General features: G+C 41.4%; 1 protein-coding gene across 4 annotated transcripts in view; it reads right to left on the reverse strand.

The window, feature by feature from the left end:
- PCDH11X (protocadherin 11 X-linked) overlaps nt 1–12,061 on the reverse strand; it is a 985,888-nt gene extending 973,827 nt beyond the window's left edge. For 2 of the 4 annotated variants that reach the window (XM_043522100.1, XM_007059453.4), the window contains exon 1: nt 11,271–12,059. The gene's annotated coding sequence lies outside the window, so the exon portion shown is untranslated. Of the gene's footprint in view, nt 1–11,270 lie in introns of all 4 variants that reach the window. The other 2 variants (XM_043522099.1, XM_043522098.1) reach the window with 2 other exon arrangements.
- Nucleotides 12,062–13,672: the final 1,611 nt, after the last annotated feature.

A 13,672-nucleotide genomic window follows, 5' to 3' on the forward strand; every position in this document is an offset into this window, starting at 1 on the left:
TTAATGTAAACACAGTAAGATTGCCATAACACAATGCTTTCACTGATGTCTTAGCTTCCAACAAAATGAATAATACTATACCATCAATAGGTGAAAATGCTCTGCTTCTCGAGATAGAATTCGTGCTTTAAAGAGGGCCAAGAATTTCTTCAACTCTGACCTGGAGGTGCCACTTGGCGGTTACTTATGGGCATATTTTGCTGTGGATTACTGCATAACTCACATTGATATTAATGGCAGTTATATGCATAAAGAATGGAGTCTCAGTCCCCCTGCTGTGCTAAATAATGGGCAAAATCCAGTCAAACAGAAAAGGAGTCTCAAATATCATATTATTTATACACATACATGTGAGCAAGGGTGTGGAAATTTCAAGAGTTTCAAGGACTAAGAGTCAGTAATGCAAGTATATGTGGTGATGTGACAGGTGCAATACAGCCCTTTTGCACTCTGGGAATACAAAGTTGACATAAACTCCCTGGATTCACTCCAGGAGCGTGCCCTGATCTAAAGGCATTTCCTGGAAAATGCAGAGCTGCCATTATAGTTCTAAGCTGAACCCCCTCACAGCCCATCATCTAGGGTTGTGTGCCACAAAGTCCCTTCAGGTCAGGGGCATAGACGTGCAGTTCAGAGCAGCCCGAGGATGCTCTTAGCTATGCTGGGGGCTGAAACGTCCACTGGATGGACCCAGAATACAGGGAATTCAAAGATGGCTTAAAACTACCTTTTCTTCTGCAGGGTCCTGCATCAAGTGGTGCTCAGCCATGCCCAGGAATCACAGTTTATAGGCTGTCATCACCCTTCATACCACCCCCATATACCAGTTGATGGGACCAGTGCTCAAGCTTGTCTGTGTGGGTGACTCAGACAACCTGAGATATGGGATAAGAAGCAATGTACTTGATTAAATATTCCACATCAGTAAAAGTATCAGACCCTATACACACACATTGCATATATGCATCACTTATCACATATGCTGTATGAGACGAATATGTGTTGATGTGGGGGCATAAGACGAGGAGTTCTAGACCCAGCCCTCTGAGGTTTTCAAGAACAGGTCAGGCAAACATCTGTCAGGGATGGTCTAGGTTTAGTTAATCCTGCGTCAGCACAGAGGGATGGACTAAACAACCTCTCAGCCTATGTGCCTATGAAAGCCACAGTGCAAGTGCACACCCTGCAGACCAGCTCTGCAAAGACATGGACATCAGTAGGCCTAAATACAAGGCCTGTTGCATGAAGAAATTCACTTTTCCCCCCCCTCCATATAAAAAAAACCCAAAAACAACAATAACAAACCATCACACACAGATATAAATAAATAAATAATCCAGCCTCTAAGTAAGAACATAAGAATGCAATAACTGAGTTTTCTATCTATTCTCTAATTAGACCTACACTTCTTTTGTATCTGCCGTTAGGTACATATTCATTAAAAAAAAATGACTGAGAGTAGACTCTTTTTCATCTGGCTGGACAGGAGTGCAGGTCTTTTTCCCATCCTCAGCTCAACCTACAACCTTTATGTATGGTTATAGGCTGTCTAATGGAAAAGTGCCACTGCGTGTCTGCATCATTTCTCGGTTTGGTCCTTGTGTGGTTCCACCTCTTTGTAGTGAAACAGACCAATCCAAATATTCCATTGAAACAGTAGCGTCATTAGCTTGTTGTCTGTCTACTCCTTCTGAAACCTTCTTCGGTCACTTTTATAAATGCAGTTTTGTAGAGTCCCTTGTTGTGTAAAACAAGGGCTAAGTTTTGATAAAAAGTTCTCATGCTCAGTGCAAATTTCAACACTTATGGTAGCTGCATGCACACGAAGAGATACAATCTTCCTCAGAGATCAACCAAATTCCATTAGCAAGCAGAGGCATCAATCCTTCTTTTTCAGTCAATTAATTATGAGGCTGATAGTTGTTGCAGAAGAATTTCTGAACCTCCACAACATGCTTGAAGACTATGTTGTATATTCCTTCTTTCACAGAGAGGTTTAAACAGTGTACAGAACATCCATTTGCCAGGGGTGAAACCCTTGCTCCACTGAATGGGAGTTTTGTGATTTACTTCAATGGGACAAGGATTTCACCCCAGAAAATTTAGGATGATTGCACCTGAGAAGTTCTCATCTTTCTCTCTATATTTCCATTACTGGAGACAATAGCAGACTTCTTTTTTGTCATACGGTTTATGCATTCTTGGAGACCAACTTGGACACAATAGTCTATGTTTCTCTATTCAGACTCACAATCAAAAGAATTAACCTGAAACACACTTTCCCTTTTACAGGTGACTGTAGCCATCATTTTTCATATTGTGGATTAATTTCAATGTTGATTCCTTTATATTGTGATTATTATTCCCTTTTTGCTCCTTCTAGTTCTTCATTTGCAATACCCAGTAGTGGACATGTGGGTTTAAATGAGGCATGAGGAATATATCCAGGGCAAAGTGCTTCAGTCATTTCTATAAAAAGGTAACTTTGTGTTACATTAAAGAGGATTGAAACTTTTTTTAATCAAGTTTAAATCTTTGGGTTTAGTTGTTTTTAATTGCATAATCATCACTTGCGTCATCTTTTGAGTGTAGAAGATGATGAAACTACTCCTGAATGAGGCTGACATTGAATAGGTGTTGGAAAGCTTGGAATGGGCACATAAACAATTATGGTTACATTTCAATTATGATTACGATGCTGAAAATGGGTAATTTTTTTTCAAATGTGCCTACGTGACTTTGGAGCCTAAGACTCATTTAAAGTCAGTGAGACTGAGGCTTCTAAGTGCCTATGTCATTTTTGAAAATGGGATTTAGGAGCCTAACTCATTTATACTTTTTTGAAAATTTTACCCCATGTCTCATTTGTATGATCAAATTTAATCAGTTTCATACTCTTCCGTTTCAGTTGACAAAGTCTAATTCAGTGGCACACTGATCTAATAGAATATAAATTTCTTTAGATTCTTAACTATTTACAATGAGCAGGAGTCCATTCTTACCTTGCTTCTTAGCTCTTGACAATATTTATATTTTACTTTAGAATGATCTAATTTTATTAATTCAGTCAATTAAATCACTTTTCTGTCACCTCTTTTAGCTTTAGCCATGTTAAGTCAGATAGATTCATATAAGGATGTTTGGTAATCCTTAAACACTAACCAGCTGTTTGCAGTATTGATCAGCAGCTTTCATATGTACAACAATTCAAATCAGAAACAAACACTGTGAAAACTGAAAAAATAAGATACAATCTAGACAGCTTTATACAGAACCATGTTCTGCTTACCTTCCAGAAGTTTTTAGATTCTAGACAACCAAGTTCCCTAATGCAGTTTAATACTCCACAACCTCCCATCAAATGACAGGTTATTCCATCCAGCTGTGTCCCTCTCTACAGTCAAAAAGGGATGCACCCACTCCCTATCCCATCTAGGTTTCCAGACAGTTTTACAACTTTCATCTTGTTTTTATTAGGCAGAACAAGGAATCTGATGTTTTCTTACATACCTTAAAATTAGAGACTAATACTTCTAGTATAAAAAAAAAAAATCAAAGGGCTGTTTGGCTCCAAAGTCAATGGTAATTAGAGACCATGAAAATCTCTTCTCCTTAATACACAAACAACAATTCTTTGGATGTGGTTGGTGTTGTTCAGTTCTACTGATAGCACTGAAGCCCAGAGAGTTGATTTAGGCTCATAAGGATTGTTCCTTTTGTGGGTGGTACAAGCGTTCCATGTCTATCAACCATGAGCAGTATTTTTATTATCAGTTAATAACTCATCTGACCACAAATACTGACTATGTACTTCTTGGTACACAATATATCTCTTGCTTTCTGCCCATTACGCTCACTTTTGAAGTGGACTTCTCTTTTCTGAGGTGACTGTTGTGATAAGCATCTCTTTATTTGCCCGTTTCCACAGACTGTTGAATCCATAATGCTCTATGAAGTTGTCCTCATACATACTTTGATTTTGCCCTGGCACTGTATGAGAGTGAATCTCACAATATAAAGACTAGGCCAAAATCTTAGATATGAGCTTACTGTTGAGACTCAGTTTACTGTTTAGCTATGAATTAACAACCAAGCTAATTAATAGCTCACCATTCTTATCTCCTTTTTTGTTTATTTTTGTAAGGAAGTTTTACTTTGTTAAAAAATTAAGGTTTGATGTGTTTATCTGGACCTCTTCCCCCTTCCTAAGGAATTAATCCCTTTTAAAAAAGGGGCAGAGGGGAATTAGGTAAAATAATACCTGAACAACAAAAATGGTTTCATTATCATAGCCTGATTTGTTTCTTCATCACAGCTGCATGTCATCTTCCCACAATGTAAAAAAAAAACAAAATGTACAAGGCTCAGATAAACAAACATCTATGTGTATGATTGTTTCTCAAGGTTATATTCTAAGGAAAGAAACTAGATTAGCATACTCACTTTTTCCAAAGTCAAATGTTTATTTTTTTTTCTTCAGTCCTATTACATAAATAAAAAGAGCCAAATAGGGTAACAATAACTCTGATTTACCTTTATATCCCATTAGCACTCACTTATTGTTTTTTCCCTTCACGGTAGTAAAAAACACAGAATGCTATTGACTTCCACAACACTAATGTGTTTTTAAAAAGAGTCTTCTGCTAATTAAGCACATTTATATTCCAGGCTAAAAAAATGCTGAAGTGGCCAAGCACTAGAATCCAGTTATCAGGAAACCACTATCAAAATCCGAAGATAACATTTAAATCCTTCATCACTCTTACAGATTGACAAGACAGAAAGATGGAAAGAGAATGAGTTCTGCAGTATTCTTATCCATAGATTTCCTTCATGTAGAGTTATTGCTATGTTGATTTCTATTCTGGGGCATCTTCATTTAAAGCAAATTGCTAGATATATATTCCAAAAGTCACTTAAATGACTGACAAAATAAAGCAATTATTCCATTTAATGCACCATTCCTTTTGTCTCACTCCTTATGTCTTCACCGTATTAGAGTGCATTTATAAACATACAGTGGAACATCTTTACAGTGAACGTGGATGTTGAAAAATTATTTACAGTGAAGTTCAATTCAAAATGCTTCAGTACATAGCAATGTGCAAATTGCAATTCATTAGTGTGAGCCACAATTTAATGGCGAAGTTGTAGAATAAGGGTTCTGCTGCAATTTTCTCTCTCAAGTAACCTGGTGGTTAGGGCATCTGGTATCTACGAAAATAGGGTTTAAGTCTCTGTTCCAAATCAAGCAGCACAAGGATTTGAATCTGGGTCTCTACATCTCAAGTGAGTGTCCTAACCACTGGGCTATTAATTGTTCTGGGGTTTTCTCTCTTATTTTTGAGAGAAAAAGGCTGACCTGGGTTAGGCAACTAACTCAAGGAGAAGGGTCACAACTGAGAATCAGGATGTGACGGAAGCACCTTCCTCTGGCCTGTCAGTATATGCCTAATACCTTTGAGGATGAGCCTAAGCCCTGCCCTTTTCTGTGCAGTTGACTCCTAACTAGTTGAGGTTCACTGCACATCTTACTGGCTTCTGGGAATCCTGTTCCTAGGCCTTATTCTCCCCACACAATGCAGAGGAAGCCTGGACACCCAAATCAGGGTTGAGAATTCCACTAGGCAGCTGAGCATTGCAATGCCTAAGTAATTTGTGAATCCAGCCTAATCCTGCACCACTGAAGTAATGGCAGTTCTACCTTTGACTTACATGGGCACAGATATATTATTAATAATAATCATAAACATGTGATATTGAAGGTGTAAATATGTGTATAAATGGAAAAATGTTATCCCTAAAGCACTATCCACTTTTTCTTCTTGGCTTTTGTTTGTCTTGGTACGGATTTCTTACTATTTCACTAGACAGCATACAGCTCACATAATTACTAATTAAATTCTTACAAAAAATAATAAAACCATATCCTTAAGGATGTAACAGATAAACACTGATATACAAACAGAATTCATCACGAGACATCTTATTTCTAGAGCAGCTTAGAGGAAGAAAATCATTCCAAAAACAACGATGTCAAATCAAAGTAATGTACAACGCAAGATGTTGTACTGGAAGGAAAGCGAATCAGGCAATAATTCCGAGCACTGTGAACTAATTTTATGTCTTTTAATGACAATAGGGTTTAAATACTGTGGGCCAAAGACGATTTTCCATTAAACCACTATAAATCTGAAATATCTTCAAAGATTTCACACACCAGTGTATATGAGCAGAATTCAGCTGTCTGACAATCTAGTGTTGCAGTTTCCAATGAAATTATATTCCATGTGAAGTATGTTGCAAAGTATAAATAGATGGTGGGAAAACAATATTTTAATTTTAAAAGTTTTTCTTCTGCAAAGTTAATTTAGAGCCCACTGCTGAATGGGCCAAATCCTGCAGTTCTTACGCAAGCAAAACTACTCAACAAAGCTCTCTGTATCTCAGTAACATGCTTGACTCCCAAACCAAATGCCCCCAATTGAAGTACATTATGTGTGTAATGCAAGAATTCATTAGGAGCCTATTCCAAAGTCCACTGAAGCCAATAGGAGTTAAAAAATTTCCATTGACTTTAATGGGCTTTGGATCAGATCCTAATAAAGCAAGTTGAACAAAGTACAAACGGCTTTATTTTAAGTTACCTTTAGGAAAACATTTCTTTTCCAGTACAACTGATGTACAGTAATTTGCATGATATTTACTTAACAGCAGTTAAACAAAACCTCAAATAAAAAAGACTGTCTAATAATGAGATTGTGACAGAAAACCTATTACAATATATTATTTACTGTTCAGACCTATGAAAAACTTGGCAGTGAATAGCGGAATAAGTTCCAAGCTCTTTCTATTTACATTTTCATTATTTAAATTAAGTTTTCCTGAACCTTAATGAAATCTCTACTTGGTTAATTAATGCTTCTCTGCAAACAGGTCTGTTTCATTTAAATATGAAACTGTACTGAATGGATATTATACGACTATTGCTGTTCCTTATTTGCACAGAGGAGAAACTTTTCTATGAAGTTGGAGGGGGGATTAAAACAAAATATCCATGTGCTAGAAAAGACTATATATAAAAGGCTCTTTCATTCAGATTTGTGCCAGAAATTATAAATGCAGTAATTGTCACTCCTAGCCTCAAAATTTATATTCTACCAATCCCACTCTTATTCACTACATAACACATTAGAGACAATTACAAGGACAGTTTAAAATCCTCTATCAGTGGAACTTTTAAAGTGCAAAAGCTCGTAGAAGCTTTTATGATTTCTGGCAAGTCACTCTACTAATTCAGAGACCATAATTGAAAAAGACTATCTCTGAAACTATTTTCTTTTTTTTTTTTACTGCTGGATAATGAGAATTGGAGTTTCCCCTCAGATCTAAAGAGATAATCAAATTCCCACTTCCACCTTAAATTTCCTGATCCACGTTACACACCTATGTATTGGCAACTCATTCCACAGGCAGGATGAACCTTCCAAAAAGACTCAAGAAAGGTATGGTCACTAGTACTTTGCCACGCATTTCTAAATATCCCAATTATCTCTTTCAAGTAAGAGGCTCTTGGAACAAACTTTATTAAATCTAGCTAATGAACTTTTATTTAATACAAAAAACCCTATATCAAAACAATATCTGAATCAACTTCCACAAAAGCCAGTACATTTAGAAGTAAGGGTACCAAGGCCCCCCTGGCTTAGCCTGCTTGAGCCTAGGCACTGTAGCACACATGATCACAACAGTGAACCATGCATACATTTTAGGTATAGCCAAATTCTCTAATCTAAGAAGTACACAAAATATAATAACCCTCCATGCCCTTTATCTACAGTGATCAAGTAAATACTTTACTAGTGGGATATAGCTATATATTAGATATGCATATTGATATATACGTTGTAAAGGACTTCGGGATCCTTCAAAATGAAAAATACTATGTAAATGTAAGGTAGTAGTAGCTTCACTCACTATCATGGTATCTTCTGATGGAAGACTGTCAATGCTGCAATACCTGCTCTGACATAGATGAAGTTAAGAGTGTGCATTAGCAGTCCTAGCTTGAAATTCTATGACTTTTATGCACTTATGTCAGACCATTATTTTAACATATTTTTGTTTTTCCTTAATATATTTGAAGCTTAGTTTAACTTTCAATAACATGGTTTGGTTTCGTTTGGCTATTGAAACTTAACCTCAAAAAAACAAACAAGAATAATGCCACAGCACTAAAGTCCCCAATATAATCGAAGGCTCAACTATCAAAACTCAGATCTGACTAATTCCTGTACTGAGCCGGCATTGTTCTACTTTCCAGAAAAGGCCCTTTGTGACTGTTTTACAATTGCAACCCACTTCAAAATCCAGCACTTACCTGGGACTCAAGGGTGCCCCAAAATCTGAAGTTTGGAAATACCAGTTCGGAAACCCAAAGCAGTGAATAGTGAGGAAGGGAGAAACCAAATAGACAATTAATGCACATACTTTTTTTTATTATACAGAAATGGTTTGGACTTCTATTTTACTCTATCAATGTGTTTTCATTTCAGCTTAAGATACATCTTTAGAACTATATTAAAACTAAACAAAGGGGCATTATAAAGAAAAGGCAGATGTACTCTTAACTACAGAAGCGTGAGGGTCATCAGTATAATATTGCATGTGTCCAGGTAGAATACAAATTCAGTACAGGACCACAGGTTCAGATCTTTGATTTTCCTTTTTGCAAAGGCTGTGATGTATAAAACCAATTCCACTGAGCAGACAGTACTACACTGAATATAAATTATCCTTTAACTATACCAAGGCATTCGTATGCTCACATTTAAAGAAATGCTGCAAGGATGAACAATGCAGCCATGAAGCGATAAGAGCTCTTCTGAAGAAAAAATGGAAAAGAAAGATCTGAATGGAAAGAAAACCAGAATTTGTTCCTCAGCAGTATATTCCTGCTATTTGGTGAAAATGTGATTAAAATACAGAACAGACACAGAGAAACAAACTCACACATATATACAACATAACAATGCTTACCCTTTCCATAAAGAAAAGTAAGAAATCTTTACTGCTAGAACTGCAGAGTTGTTATTTTGTTTTGTTTTTTAAATCTGGCATTGTTCTCTTAAGCAATGCTAAATTTGATTTTAAAATCTGGGTATAGAAGTCCAAATTGAACATGGCTTGCAATTTACATATATCTTTTCCAAGTCTTTCTTAAAAAGAAAGAATCTTCTGCCTATTGAGCTAGCCCCTAGCTCTCCAGAGTTTACCCATTAATATTCTAAACCCATCTTTTACGGTTCACACATACACAAAAATTGTCTCACTTTGGCCAAGATGAAACGCTTAAGTGGAAGTCATTGTGCTTATGCAGATTTTCTCCACTGTATTTAAAATCAGCATATTCCTCTCTCTCACCTTTATTTATCTTATGCAAAATTTACAGTTTTGGAGTCACTCAAGTGTGAAGCCATTACCCAGTCTTATGTACACATTTCATATAAGAAAACAAATTACTTCTGACAACCTGAGATATTTTTGCTTTGGTTTATTCTGTACAACGTTTACATTTAATCCATCCCTTTTCTTGACAATGGTACAGAAGTACTGGTGAGTATTTTATAGGACATGTCTCTGCTGTTTACTTGAGGATTCTACTTAGATGCTTGCAGATGGTACTCTTGTAATTCATATGGATACAAACCAGTCTTTTTGGCGAAACTAGTTGTCAGAATGTTAATACATAAATGAATAACTCCTCCCCACAACACCAGCAGCCCCTTTTTAAAAACTATTTTGCTCTATAATCTTTCAGATCATCTCTACTTTCATTCTTTCATTGCTAACAAGAAAAAAGTTAAGCTTTATCTTTTACTTATTATTGATGTTTTCTCTGAATATTCCTTTTGCTTTTAATGAGACTTACATGGGAGCAGCTTTTCGTTCTTTATAACTTAGAATGTCATTAAAAATAATAATAAAAAAGCAGCTTAGAATAACCTGATATTCTCCACTGAGAAATTACCCTCAGTTCTAGTTGGGTTCAAAAGTCTCCTGCACTTGAACATCTTCTCCTCACTTCTGCCAACTGAAGTAAACATCAGCATTTCATAAAATTATTGCTCCATACTTCCTTCAATACATCCTCTCTCAAACTCAAATATGTGAGCTCGTGCTATCTTAGTCAATTCTTCTCTGCGTTTAGAGTCTCTTCAGAGCCCCAGAAGGGCTATTGGTCCCTACATGTTCTTTTCATGTATCTTAGAGCTATTTCTTACAGTTTGCTATGCCAAGCTTGCAAAAGGAAAAGGAGACAAACCCTCTACTTTCCAGATCGCCTACAAGGCTTGCGTGCTTGCAACCAGCAGGCTGTAAGGTTTGTGCCTCCAATTTCTATCTTGCAAAAGCCATAAACAAACCTTCCTTCCTCATTCCTCCCCAAAAGAGAGGTAATATCCTAGTCTAGCCTTCCTGTCAATGGGTTTTTGCTACTGAATCCAAGTGTTCCTTGGACGGTGGCATCAATACCAGCACATCAGTGCAATGACTGGATTTCCTCTCCCCCGGGTTTCAAATCATGTCCAGAGCCTGAACAAATTGAAATATATTTCAGCTTGATCTGGTTTTTATCCCATTCCAATACTCCAAATGCACAGCAACTTTAAGCTCCTCATCGCCATCCCTCCACAGTTCAAGGAAATCCTTCAATCAAAGAACTTCATTTACAATCCAGCACAGTTTTTGCCCTCCCCTCTCCCAACAACAGCTAGGCATTTTGATACAATCCTCATTAAATGCAATCTCCATTACAGGATTACGATTGCATAAATAAAATGCTCCATATGTTTTTTTTTTCTTTCGCCTCTCTCCCTCTCTCATAGGTATTATTTACCATGTCTGCAAACAACCACCAAATCAAACCGGATGGTGGAAACACTAGGGAAGGGGGTGCACATTCAAGAAAATGTTAACTGAAACCTGAGCAAACTACATCACAGACTCACTCTGTAGGAGCCCCTAATGCCTGAACAGTACAAGTTAGCTCAGCGTTCTTGTAATAACGCAGATCATAAATGTGACACATTAAAAAGCTTAAAAATTCATCTTTTGCAATTACCCAGGAACTCCCTGTAATCGTCACCAAAGGCGACTCACATTACTTAGCCAGTTCTAGCCTAATAATCTCAGTCTGGATGCACTGCTGGTAGTGTGCTGTGAGGGGGATGCCTGACGAAAAATACAAAATGCTAATCAACCCCCCTTACCTTTAATTCCTTGCGTTCTCTGCAAAAGATGTCAATTTACATTGGCTCCTCGGCACATCAGCAAGGCGTCTAGAGTAATGAAGGCTGCCCCATCGCATAGAAGTTAGACCAGTTTACACCAGCAAATCCTTGATCCAAAATACAAGCTGCTTCTTCCCATGCAGGCTAGAGCAAAAGATGCATGAACGATTTCTACAATTGTGGAAGAAAAAGATAGTCTAACTTTTAGCTAAGTCTTGGTTTGGGTTTGGTTTTATGTTTTTGCAGCTATAAAAGGCAAATGTAATTCCACATTAAAAGAACCTCATTAATATCAGTCCGCCACGCTGATGTCGGTTAAGCTAAGTTGTGCTGAGAGACTTTTAACTAAATCCCCGTCTGCAAGAGCAGTCCAGCAAATCTCTCTCTTTGAGGATAAAACAGAAGAGGACTGTTAGGTCTATTTGAGAGAAAGATGGTAGAAGATCCTTGTTTGCCCCCTCTTTGGTATAGACTGGAAATTTTGCACAGGAGCTGTCCGGTCCGGATCGCCCCTGCAGGCGCAGAGGCGGTGGGTGTTGGAGAGAAGCAGCACCCAGAGAGCTCCGGGTGCTAAAGCATCGGATGGCTCAGCTCTGCTGCCGCCGTCTGAACTCCGCTTCCCAGTGCTGCCAGCAAGTCCTCCCCGGCTGACATCACTGCAAAAAAGGAGGGGCACAAATGGAAAATGCAAATCGGGGAGTTGAGGGGATTTTTTTTTTCCTCTTAAAGGTACCCTCGCTCTTTCTGTCTCCGAATCCCCCGAAAGCAACAGCTGTGGCGCGGCCGCGTCTGCTTCCTGCCAAGGCTGCTCTCTGGGGGCAGAACCGCTATTCAGTCACCGGCTGGCTCCTCTAATCCAGGGGGGGACCCCCGATCCTGGGAGCCAGTCTGACCCAGGAATAGGGGGATTGGGAAACACAGGGCTTGCCTTGCCGCGCTCCCGTAGCCTCCCCCGGCCGCCACGTGCTCTGGGGCGCCGCTGAGCGCAGAGTAACGAGTAGGTGACCAGCGGGTTCCGCCGGAGTGTCCCCGTCCCGTTCGGGGAACCTGCTCCCTCCCGCCGGGTCGGCCCCTGGAGCGGAGTGCGCCCGGCTGTCACCGCCTGCTGCCTGGCCCCAGCCCCACGCTCTACCGCTGGGCTCCTCACTGCCCCGCTGCGTATTGCCCCCAAACCTTACTGTCCCCTCCGCCCTCTCCCCCGGGCTCCCCACCGCTCCTCGCTGCCCCCCGACTCCTTCCTGACCCCAAACATTACTGTCCCCCACCCCACCTCCTCACTGCCCCCCAGGCTTCTTACTGACCCCCCGGCTCCTTACTCTCCCCCGGGCTCCCCCCCCGCCGCTATCCCCCCACCGGCTCCCCGCCCCCCCGGCTCCTTACTGACCCCAAACCTTACTGTCCCACACCCCACCTCCTCACTGCCCCCCAGGCTACTTACTGACCCCACGCCTTACTGCCCCCCCCCGCTCCTTACTGTCCCCCTCTCACCCCCCGCTGTTCCCCTCCCCCCGGCTCCCCGCCGCCTCACTGCCCCCCGACTCCTTCCTGACCCCAAACCTTACTTTTCCCCACCCCACCTCCTTACTGCCCCCCAGGCTTCTTATTGACCCCACGCCTTACTGCCCCCCCCGGCTCCTTACTGTCCCTCGTCCCCTCCGCTGTTCCCCCCCGGCTCCCCGCCGCCTCACTGCCCCCCGACTCCTTCCTGACCCCAAACATTACTTTCCCCCACCCCACCTCTTCACTGCCCCCCACCTCCTTACTACCCCCATGCCTTACTGTCGCCACCACCTCCTCACTGCCCCCCCCGCTCCCCCCCGCCCGCCCCGGCTCCTTAGTGACCCCAAACCTCACTGCCCCCCTCCCCACTTCCTCACTGCCCCCGCACCTCCTTATTGCCCCCATGCCTTACTGTCTCCACCACCTCCTCACTGCCCCCCGAGCTTCCCACTGCGCCCAACCCCCCTTCCTGGGCTCCTTATTGCCTCGAACTCCCCCAGGGCTCTTGACTGCCCCCACCCCCTGACTGCCACCTCCCCAGGGCTCATTGCTGTCCCACCACGCCCAGTCCCCCGTTCACACCAGTGAGGGGAAGGGGAGAAGCCGCGCTACAGGCAGGCGGAGGCAGGGTGGCTCGGGGGTGCGGCTGCCCGGGGAGCTCGGGTTAAGCCGGAGCTGGCCCTCGGGAGGCAGCAGCTCCCGGGCCGCCGCCGCTTCCCCTTGCAGCGCGGAGGGCGGCGCGGCTGGTTTGGTTCCCACCGCCGAGGGGCGCCGGGCTCCAGTCAAGCCAGGGAAGCGCCGCCTCCCCGGGTCAGCGCCGAGGGGAGCTGGGCACGGGCCCCGTGGCTGCGCCTCGGCAGCATGGCTGACACCGCCGCGCC

The sequence above is a fragment of the Chelonia mydas genome, chromosome 9 (assembly GCF_015237465.2).
Source record: "Chelonia mydas isolate rCheMyd1 chromosome 9, rCheMyd1.pri.v2, whole genome shotgun sequence".
Classification (NCBI taxonomy): domain Eukaryota; kingdom Metazoa; phylum Chordata; order Testudines; family Cheloniidae; genus Chelonia; species Chelonia mydas.